General features: G+C 36.3%; 1 protein-coding gene across 1 annotated transcript in view; it reads right to left on the reverse strand.

Annotated features, from left to right (window-relative positions):
• SHISA8 (shisa family member 8) overlaps positions 1-12,279 on the reverse strand; it is a 1,285,711-nt gene that overhangs the window by 762,089 nt on the left and 511,343 nt on the right. The window contains exon 2 of the mRNA XM_044075429.1: positions 9,980-10,086. The gene's annotated coding sequence lies outside the window, so the exon portion shown is untranslated. The remainder of the gene's footprint in view (positions 1-9,979; positions 10,087-12,279) is intronic.

Consider the following 12,279-nt stretch of genomic DNA (forward strand, 5'->3'; position numbering starts at 1 on the left):
CTTTCTTGGGTGGCGCAAGCTATGGAAACTTGCTGGCTAGGCTTACATAGGCCCTTGGGCCGATAGCCTAGTACCTACCTATGAACCTATGAACTCAGAAACATTCTCATATATTTGCAATATGCTTCTAGCAGAAATCACATTTTGTCAAAAAAAATATTGTTTGTTAGACTCACAGTAACTCAGAAATGTTCTCATATACCTGCATTATGCTTCCAGCAGAACAACATTTTGCCAAAAAAAAAGTATAACAGCCTCTCAGGAGGCATACACTTCATTTTTTGCCTCTCTCTCTTTTTGCAGGTTGTTGTGGGAACACAGACAGTAGCAGTTTTAAAAGTGACAAAACTTGCTCACCAGATATCATCACTGCAGGCAGTGATGCAGGAACACAAACTGTAGTAGACTTGTATATTTCAGACTAAGCTTTACCTACCAAAGTCCACCAATGTGGTCTGCACACTGTAAACAGTACTTTAGTTGTAGTGCCCTTTATTTACAATGACTTAGTTAACAAAAATGAAAACTAGCATAATTATGATTTAAAGAAGTAATTCAGAGAAAATAATATAGCTCACTTGTCCCTATTTCTTGATTGAGTCAGGCTGAGGTTTTTCTACCACCAGGTCTCTGGGTCTTCCTGGTAACAAACAAATCAATTATCATATTCCTTGAAATCCACAGGTCTCTTTGTAATACAGTGTTTCATTTTTGCAGTTACTGGACAATATCCTACAGGAGCCCTTGCTCCTTGTCACGTAACTGTCTTCTTTTGAGAAGACAAATTATCTGCTAGTGTGTCTTCTCTAGTCATTTCATGTAGAAGATGCAGCCATAGTCTCTTTCACTAGATGTAAAGGAGAAATTGTTGGATATTTCTTACATGTCATTATACTGCAGCCTCAGAACTTGTTTATGTAAAAAGTAGAGTTTGGGGGTTATCCCCCTGCAAAATGTCATTAATTTCATTTGAATCACATTTTAATTTTTGATGTAACAACTCCCATGTCAGGTATCACACTTCTATTAGGGAATGTTCTCTTTCCTCCCATGCTTCTCTGATCTACTGTGTTTTTCTGTTGAAAGTGCAAGAGTCATAACTGCAGCAGTCAGAATTATGGAGCTGCAACAGTAAACGAGTGGAATTCAAACTAAGTTTGAAGTTATGGTACCGTCTTTAATATACACTGATCTCAGAGTTAGTATGTGTAAGCAGCACAGATATATGGGTTTGTGTGTGTGGGGTGTGAGGGATGGGTGAGGTGATTTCGGGAGTCAAAGCTTCCTTGCAAAAATGCTTGTACAATATAATAGCAAATTTTGCAATTTGCTATTTTTCTGCTTCAACAGCATATTATTTTTCAAAGTGTCAGGACTTGCATTAGTGGCTCACACACTGCAGATAGGCAGCTTTGACTTTGATTAAAGAGATAGAAATAATTGCCACAGTAATGTATTTAACTAGTTGCTTACAGAGGCATGCACTGGCACTCCTAACAAACTATACTGATTGTTTAATAGTTATCAGGTAAATATAAGGAAGTCATGCTTATAACAGAGACTAGTGATTGACACTGTAGTGTGTGATCAGTAATGTGCAATTGCAGGCTTTTGCCTTTAAAGATCAAGATGGCAGTATCTCAAGGATTTCTCCTTTTCCCACAATACAGTGATCACAGAGGTGGTATATATAAGTAGCAGGGGATGTAGAAAGGTACAGGGGTGCTTGCATATCGCACTGCATTATCTGCAAAAGTAATTTGAGTATTGAGATGTTTTATGATCAAAGTTATGAGCATCCATCACAATGTACACTATAGACATGGAAATCAAACAAAAACTCTCATGCTTTTATACACAGTCTGCCATCCCACTTAATGAAATGTGGACATGTTTTGACTGTGTAGACCTCTGATGTTTGACTATGACCAATGTGAATGAAACAATCGCCACAGCAATGTATTTTAGTTTGTTTCTCATAGTTCCCTCCCTGATAAGCCATTTGAGTAATTGTTTAACAATGATTAAGGAAATGCCATTTGATTTCACACATAATCTGTCTCTCCAATTACTATCCCAGATATAATGACACTCTCTAGGGAGTATGGATTGAGCAGCCAACATTGGCTTACTGATCATGGAGGTGATGGTGGTGGTCGGGGATGGTTAGGATCACTACAATAATGCAGCTTTACTAGCCTGGTGAGTTCTGCACTGCATAAGCAGTGCATTGCTTAGTCTGGAGGTGCACATGCATTAAAGTGCATTAACATCTCCCAAAGGCATTGATTGTAGAGCCTGCAAGGATGCAGCAGGGTGGTGGGAGTTAAGCCACACTCCCTGGTAGCAGTATGATGCTTTTCCACCATCCTCATTCTCTTTATCAGTCCTGGATGTGGGTGGGGTTGATTTTAGGGAAGCTAAGACAGGGCCAGTAGACCTAAATGAATGAGGTGGCAGCTGACTTTCAGCTGCAGGAAGAAAATGAAAACAAAATACAATAACACCCCCCCCCCCCCAAAATATACTGGTATTTGTCTGGATTAACATTTCTTGCTAGTTACTGCCCCCACACCCCTTCATCATAGTTATCAAAAATAATTTGTAAATATTTTTGTTTCGTTGTTGCTTTTGTTCAATGTGTAAGCTTAGCCTTTCCCATACACGCATCTGGCAGTCTGACAATATATATATGTAAGAAAGAGCTGTCTCTGAAGACCAACACATTTGCTCCTACTATTGATCTAGTGTTGGATGACTAAAGACAACCTGGCAAGTATTGTGGAATGAATGTCACTGCAAAATTCACAAATTAACAGGCCATGGATTGGCTATACATGGTCTACTTCTATGTTATAGGGAGGAAAAAGATACAACATTCTCTTAAGTGTTAACCAATAGCATAACATCATAACATCCCACTAATGGGAGGCAGGAGTTTTATTTATTTATTTGATTATATACCATAGTGTAATTACTTCATTAGGACATTCATGAAGATATTACCTTTAATTATTCCTAGGTTGAGTATTCTTAAATTGGGAAAGTATTCTTTAGTTGGCAAAAAAGACACAGGAAATCAGAATGATGTCAGCACCCATAGTTTTGGCCATTGCCACTGCTGTTCAGATAATGAGGCACCCAGTGTTAAGGGGTATGACATTTTAGGCTTTAGATTTGCTCAACTGCAGATAGAAAAAAAACAAAAATGCAGAGGGCAAGTATGCTGCAATGGGTCAGGATGAATGCATAGGTATCTACATGTTTTTGTTTGTTGATTGCATCCACTTTTATTTATTTATTTTATTTATTTATTTTTTTTACATTTGCTAACCGGGATGGTCCGACTGGATACATGTCCATTTTCAGCGGAGTCCCGGGGAGAAAAGCTTCAAATTACATATACATACTACAAATACTAGGAACATTGCACTTAGGTTATAGGCATTACAAAAATACATAGTCCAATAATTGAGGTTACAGACATAGAAGTTGATTGCAGACATAGTAAATACAACCATCCATGAGGCCTGAGGCATACATTTCAATTCAAGTAATTGATATTCCTTAGGTTTAAGATATTTTATTTACACAATCAATACCTTGAGTAGCTATCGTGAAGGATCTCCCTGGTTAGATGAAGAGGGATGGATGGGCAAGGACATTTATTAAAAGTGAGGTGGAGGGATGTGTGGGGTACTAGTCAGGGTTGGCACAGGGACATATCCAGTGTGATTTGAAGTGGCTTTTAAGTTTGTATTAAAATATCATTGGTGAAGGCTCTAGGGTAAGGTCAGCTGGTAGTGAGTTCCAGTTTTTACCGATAGAGTTGGCGAAAAGGGAGTCGCCTGCAGCATGGTTGGATTTGATCATAAGTACTAGGAGTTTGGTGGATGAGCGGAGTGTTCGATTGTTGCTGTAGGGGCAGATTATGTTTCTTAGGGCTGGAGTAGTGTCCGGATGGTGGAGCATTTTATGGGCAACTTTGAGCTGGTTGAGCTGTAGGAGGTGGGGTAGTTCCAGCCAGCCCAGGAGATTCAGGTTCTGGCAGTGGTGGCTATGGTAGGGTGTGCCAGTTGCAAATCTGGCAATGTGGTTGTAACATGATGACAATTTATTACGATCAGTTTTGCTCAGGTGGGAGAAGAGAGGGGAGGCATAAAGAAGGATAGATAGAAGATGGGAGTGGGCGATTGCAATTCTAGCCTGTGGGGTGAGGAATGATTTGATCCTATAGAGACTACCAAATTTTTTATTGATAGTTTTTATAGTTTGATTGATGTAAACATTAAACCTGAGGTTGTTGTCTATCATGACACCCGACAGTTTAGTTTGGGTTGCTGGGGAGATGATGGTACCATTATTAGCTGTTATGTTGAACAGTGGCGAGGTGGTCCTATACGTTGGGGTGAAGAGAAATAACTTAGTTTTGTTGGGATTTAGTATTAGACATTGGTTTAATAGCCATTTTTCAACCTTGTTGAAGGTGCTTTGGGTTATTGTGGTCAGATTTGCTGGGGTGCTGGCAAGCAGATCAAGGTCGAGTCATCTGCATATTGAATGCAGGTAGCCTCTGGAATGACTGTGCTAAGTTCATTTATAAAGATGGAGAAAAGAAGGGGACCTAGTATTGAGCCCTGGGGGACTCCAAGTCTGATGGGGTGGTGTGAGGAGAGTTTACCCTGTCACAGTACTGCCTGTTGCCTGCCTTGTAGGTAGGAATCAAACCATTGGAGGGCCTGTTTGTTTAAGTTGTAGGCCTCCAAGCTGTTCATTAGCATTTTGTGATCCACCATGTCAAAGGCCTTGGATAGGTCTAGGAAAAGAGCAGATGTCAGTAAGTTATTGTTACGGTTGTGGTTTATAGTGTTTGAGAAAGAGAGGAGGGCTGTTGTGGTGCTGTGATTAGGCCTAAAGGGATGTTGCGAGTTGGATAGTAGTTTCTTCTGTGTGAGATATTTCATGAGTTGAATATGAACACACTTCTCCATGATCTTAGCTAGTGGTGACAAAATAGCTATGGGCCTGTAGTTAGACAGTTCAGTGGAACTACCCCCCTTGTGAAGAGGTATGACATGTGAGATTTTCCATATGTCGGGGATGATGGCTTCTGATAATAATTTAGTTTTGTTTGGGTTCAGGATCAGATGGGCATTGGCTAACCATGTTTCAAGAGAAGTGAAAGATTCCTGTGTTTGAGAATGAAGACCTGATAGATAAGTGTTGAATTATCTGCATACTGTATTATAGAACCACGTGGAGCAGCTGTGTGTAGATTATTAGTAAAGAGGGAGAAAAGGGGAGGGCCTAAGATAGATCCTTGGGCACCAATGGATAAAGGAAGGCATGGAGATAGGTCACCCTGCCATAGAACAGATTGTTGATGGCCAGATAAATAGCTATGAAAGCATGCTGAGGCAGATGGTGAGAAGGATAGTTCAGTTAGTACATCTATTAGTGTGGAATGGGAGACCACATCAAAATATTTTGATAGGTCTGAAAAGATGGCAGATACAAAGTTGTTGTTATTCCTGTGATGGTTTATGGTATTAGTGAAGGATAAGAGAGCTGTAGTGGTACTATGTGATGGGCGAAACCCATGTTGAGTGTTTGCAAGAAGGTTATTTGTTAGTAGGAATTTCATGACATGGAGACACCTTTCAAGTAGCTTAGAAAGATGTGAAAGAATAGCAATTGACTGCTAGTTTGTCAGCTGTGGAAGGCCACCTTTATGAATTGGGATTACATGAAAAAATTTCCACAGTTGAAGGATCTTGTTTTTGAGAATGGATTTATTTATAAGGATTGATACTTGGAAGGCTATAGATTCAGCTGCAATTTTGAGGTATTCCTGGGTAAGTTATCTATGGCAAGTGTAGCAGGTTTTAATTGCTGTAGTAGTTTTTTTTATAGTGGCTGTAGGAACTGGGGAGAAAGAGAATGAGGCATTGCTAGTTGTAGACTTGGCTGGTTTGGTATCAGGAGTAGGAGTTTGCTGTTTGGAAAGGGCAATTATAGATTCAGTAAAATGTATGTTAAAAATGGTAGCTATGCTATCAGAATTGTTGTGGATGTTTGGCGTTGGTGTAGTAGATTTTCCTGGGTGAAGGACTGAGTTTATAGCTGGCCAGAATTTTTGAGGATTTTTTTTATGTGTTTTGAATGTTATGATAGAAATTTATTTTATCCTTTATTTTATCCAAATGGAATAAAACGTTCCTTACCATGGAGGAAAGGTTAACCTTAGTTAAAGTGATTATATTAACTAAAATGTTGTATATCTTCCAGACTATGACAGCTTCTCCTTCCCAAAAAATTAATGAAACAACTTAACTCATTAGTTAAATTCCCATGATGTCCAAGAAAAACAAGAATTAGTCACGCATGGCAATACGAAAATTGAGATGAGGGCAGAATAGCTTTTCCACAGTTAAAACTATATGCAGAATCAATCATTCTTAACATCACAAGTCAATGGCTAAATTATAAGTACACATCTAATTGGAAATTTGTACATAAAACAATATTAGTAAAGGGCACCTGACAAATCTTCAAATGCTCAAAATTTCGAACATTACATGGTCGAGACCAAACGTTTGAAATTTTGAATGTTTGAAGATAGACTTTCAACTGTGCTGTACGGTGCAGATAGGGAGAATTTCCCTTTTCTGCACTGAAGTGCAGTCTCGGAGTTGGTATATTTATGTAGGGGGGTGTGGGGGGTGCAGGGGGGCTTGTCCCCCTCCCTACGCTGTTAAAGTGTTTTTTTCTTTTTTTACTTTTTTTCATTTGATGTTCGAACATCCATTAGGGTTGGTTAAGGTTGCCCTTACAAAAACTAAGGTGCAGGGCTTGAGTCCAACCTATGAACCTATTTGGTCTTGACCATGTAATGTTCGACATTTTGGATGTTCGAACATTTAACATAGACCCTTAGTAGATAATAGTGGGGAAACAATAAACAATGATATGTTTTCTGAAGAAGAAAAAGTTTATCTGGTCATAAAAAAACTTTTGCTATAATACAAGTAAAAAAGAAAATTTACTCTCTAGTGCCTCGGCTTAAACCAGCCTTCAAGGAATTACAAAATAATCATCACATAGCACATATATATATATATATATATATATATATATATATATATATATATATATGGGACCTGGACACTTGCGCAAATTTAACTTTCACCGAAAGTCTAATTCGCGCTCTCACATACCCGAAATTTCTGTTCATCAAAGCAGCAGTTTTGGGTATGTGTAAGTGGTGTGCAGGTCGCATTGCGGTGCGAGTAAGGGAATATTCCTTTACTCCACTGTAGTGCAACCTTGGAGTGAGAATATTTAAGTGGGGGGGGGTGTGTGATAGTTTTGCTTTTTTTTTCACAGTTTAACAGAAGCACTTTTCGATTAAAGAGCTTTCATTAAACTGTGATCCGTATATATGGATTCGGACACTTGTTTTTTCAATATATATATATATATATATATATATATATATATATATATATATATATATATATATACAGAGACACTCACACACACACACACACACACACACACACACACACACACACACACACACACAATCAAATACAATTAATTAAATAAAATGAATTAAATATTAAAGAAGAAAAATCTACTTAGCCTATAATGAACCCCTAGTTAAAAAGAAAACTGACAATAGGGAGGCTAATATATTATATGGTGGTAGAAAGGTTTATTTTGTGACTGACTACAATATTTTGAGTCACAAAATTATTGATGTTATTAAATATTATTAGCCTTATTTGATTAACATGGATGGTGTAAAAAATCTATATAGAGCTCCCTGTATTTTATTCAAAAGAAGCAGGAATATCAAAGATATGGTGGTGCACAATAAATTTATACAACCAGGAGAAGAAGTAAATATATATCCTGCTGGGTGTGGCACCTTCCCTTGTAGAAGGTGTTCAGTTTGCCCTAACATTATTAAGTACTTTGAAAGAATTAATGGCACTAGATTTTGTCCTACATCTGTATATACATGTACGACCAAGTCGGTGATATATGTATTATCTTGCACCTGTAATTTGTTCTATATAGGGGAAGCAAAAAGAGTATTCAAGTTATGGCTCCAGGAGCATGTTACAGATATAGAAAATAATAATGCTATAAGTCCTTTAGCATCACATTTTTATGCCTGCCATAATAGTGATTTTTCGTTATTGAGAGCTAGTATTTTGGAACAAATTTTAGAGACTGATGAGGGGATTGTAAAAAAGAAGCTGCTGTATAAGGAAACTTTGTATATTTTAAAGTTTAACACACTTTCTCCAGTGGGTTTGAATAATGAATGTAACTGGAGGGTGTTGCTTTAAAAGTTTTTTTTACAAATGATTGATTAATTATGTCATTATTTAATTAATTTTATTTAATTAATTGTATTTGATTGCGTGTGTGTGTGTGTGTGTGTGTGTGTGTGTGTGTGTGTGTGTGTGCGTATCTATATATATATATATATATATATATATATATATATATATATATGTGTGTGTGTGTGTGTGTCTGTGTGTGTGTGTGTATATATATATATATATATATATATATATATATATATATATATATATATATACATATATGTGCTATGTGCTGATTATTTTATAACTCCTTGAAGGCTGGTTTAAGCCGAGGCGCTAGAGAGTGAGTTTTATTAAATCTGTCTGACACAAGACTCGTGGTATTCTTTTGCCAGCTTGGTAGTTTGGTGTTATTCCTTGTTTCTACATGGTTTGGTGAAAAAAGAAAAAATTCTCTCCCTTTGTTGACTACATAGCAAAGAAGTTTAAACAAATAATGAACAAAGATTACAAGATGAGAGACCTATTATTTTTAATGTTTCATATATCATTTACAAACAAATGTCTGGACTCTTACAACATGAAAAAATAGGAGAAATAAATGGAAATGGATTAGTATTCTGGTATCAATTTCTTGATTCCAATTATATACAGGAGGCCACTTCCCTCATAGCAAGATATAACATAAATCAAAACAATTGGTTAAACATACAAACATTCAGAGAGTATATAGTAAATGAATTCAAAATAAGTCAAATAGTGAAATCCACATCTAGACCCAAAATTCTATCACTTTTTTGTGAAATTATTACATTATGCAATAATGATGGGTTTTCAGTGTCAGGAATATATAGGACACTATGAACGGACATACAAACCCAGATGAATCTCTATGGAATTACGCAGAAAAGATTAATAAATTCAGATTTTCAGAAAAGGAGAAAACAGTAATACTTAAATCAGTTAGTAACACTACATCATCTCCCTTTTGGAAAATCTAAACATGAAAGTTCATTCACAGAAGCTTCTTTACTCCTCATAAAATAGCATTGATATCAGGAAATGAAATATCTGAATGCTGGAAATGTGAAGTAACAGTATGTGCAGACTGGGCGCATATGTTTATAGAATGTAAAACTCTAATCCCTTTTTGGCTGGAATTTAAATATTTTATAAAAGCATTGTGGCCAGATAAATGTGAAGTGACTGACTCACTGTTATTATTTAATTCTCTGATACAGTGTACATTCCAGGTACACAGGTATACCTCCTCTGGTTCCTACTTCCAATAGCAAGAAAAAACATTACCTCAAATTGGAAAAGTAAAAAAATTACATCATTTGTGGAATTTATATTATTGGCCAAAATTGTATGTAACAGAGAATTGTTGACTATAACTTCAAGAACTTCAAGAATGTCACATAAACAACTGGCTTGGTTAAAACTATAAAAACTGTTAGATAAAATGTGAATGTATTGACAAAAGCATATTTGTTATGGTCACTGTATATAGTTAGGTTTATTCTCATTGTTTAATAGTTTTGTTACACCTGTATTCATAAAAATCAATAAAAATTATGTGAAAAAAAGACATGACTCACATAAACAGAACATATATGTCATATAACTTAGTCACTTACTATTTTTCCTTGAAGGTGGCCTTTTTTATCAGCTTAAATACACTTTTCCTGGTGGATGATTTTGAACCTTTTCCCCATCATTTTTGTCATTGTCCAGAGTTCTTCACCTAAGAAGTTAAGAGGTATGCGTGTAAGTCACATTATTCTAACAAGTAAACAGCAACTTTTATTTTCAAGTTAAGTACAAAGTTGGTAAATGAATGCGTAGATTGAGAGAGTAAGAGATAACTATGTAGCATCTCTCTGCTTTTCAGGCAAATTAACAATACTAAGGACTAAGTTATGATTAGCTATAAAACTGATAAAGCTTGTCATGTGATGGGAGGTTCTCTGAAGGAACAACTAGTTCTCAATGTAAGAAAATTACTGAATTTTATTTCTGTTACAGTGAGAAGAGAGTAGGTCATTGAGTGTGTCATTCCCTATATACTAGCATATGTTTGGTAAAGCATAAATTTTCAACAGTTGTGTCAACCATTGCAGGTAGCTGAAGTTTAGCCAGATTGTCAGACACAAGCAAAAATCATTAGGATTAACCACCCTGATTAACTTTTTTGAAAATCTCGCAATTGGTAAGGATCAGCAGTATTGAGTCTAGTGCATTCAGTGCACCTGAGGAAGACAGTAATACATCAGGGGAACTCGGGGAGGAATGCAAGGAGGAAGAACTGAGTAACATATGTGTTCTGTGATATCTTTTAGAATTCAAAAAACTGACATATCAGCAGCATCAAAAGTTGGGCAATAGACTGGCTACACAAAACGTTTCATCAAATGAAAAAGGGGGCCGAGTGATCTTTTTTTTTAGAAGAAATGGAGATTCAAACTTAATTTTTGGGTAAACCTGTAAATCATTATTATTTAGAGAATATGCTACTGAAAATAGATACAGATACTCTGTGAATACTTGGAGTGTCAGAAAATGCTCAAGGAAATGATAAGATCAAGTGTCTGTAAAACTGGTTGCCTACAGTGCTTTATAAAGACTTTGGTGGTCTCCATACTGGAAAAAAACATCTATCTTTTGCAGAAAAGCCACTTGTAGTAAATGCTACACCTTAGCTTTTGATCATCAAATTATTGGCATATAGTCAAAAGAATAAAGTCTTTCAAACAGCTTGGTCATTGGATTCTACTTTTTATAATGGAGCCAAGACTGTTTTTGTCCATCACTTTTCAAAACTGATTATAAAATTATAAAAAGGTCAAAGCAGTATTTTATTCTGAGTGAAAGTAAAGAAATAAAGCTTCCATAGTCTACCCTCAATTCCCTACATATTCTAATCCCAAAAGGGATAGAAATAATTTAAGGATCCATATTCAGCCTGGGATAGTCTGGTGCAAGCAGAGATAGAATTAAGTTTTAAGTTGAAACCTAGTCATGATTTTATGCTCTCCTCGCATTAGCTAAGCAACCTGCAGCAAAGACATTTATGACTCATAATTCATCATAATTCAAACTAAGGAACAGTTCATGAATCTGGGGGGTCCTTGAGAATATGTGTTTATTTTTTTATCAGTTACCTGTGTGTGTGAGCATTTGTATAGACATTTTTGATGCAGGATATCTAATTATCCATTTTAAGACCAAATTGCATCTAAGAAGATATCGCTGAAAACTTGTGGATATTCAGAACATTTGATTAGTATTTCAGTAGTAAATCATTATAATTCCCCTTTCCTTGCATTGCCTTTTTTCTCTCTCCCTCCTTCCCCCTTAACCATACTTTTTATCCCTTGTTGCCCTTCATTTCTAAGCAAATGTTCATTTTTCAGTACATTTGGCAGTGCTGCCAACTTAACATGAGGATGATGGAGACTCATCTAATAGAGACAAGCAAACTAAGAGTCTTTGTCTGTTTAGTTATCATCTATGTGGCTTGGGAGAACTGGTCTGTATGTAGTAGAACTGACGTTTGAGTAATGCCACCTTGAGATTTCAATTATTTTTTAAAGTTGAATTGATGGGGTATGATAATGGCCTCGCTCCATTAGCATACCTCTCAGCCTCTTGCAAGAAATCTGGACAAAGCCTAAAATAATAAGGGGTAGGTATAAAATAGGGACAAATTTTAAATATTGTTCTTATAAACTTAGAAAGTTGCTAGAATAACAGGATATGTGGTTTTCCAAAAAAAAAGATACATTTTATGAGGAAAAGACCACAAATATGAGACAAAAATCTAGACATTATGTGTTTGAGATTCGGGGTTAGGGTTGGGGTTTGGTGAGGGGATAGGTATTGTATGATTGTGTGGTAGTGTGTGTGTATTTTAGGGTTAGGGTCAGAGTCAGGTAAG

The sequence above is a fragment of the Protopterus annectens genome, chromosome 1.part1 (assembly GCF_019279795.1).
Source record: "Protopterus annectens isolate FY-2018-M chromosome 1.part1, PAN1.0, whole genome shotgun sequence".
NCBI classification, from domain to species: Eukaryota; Metazoa; Chordata; order Ceratodontiformes; family Protopteridae; genus Protopterus; species Protopterus annectens.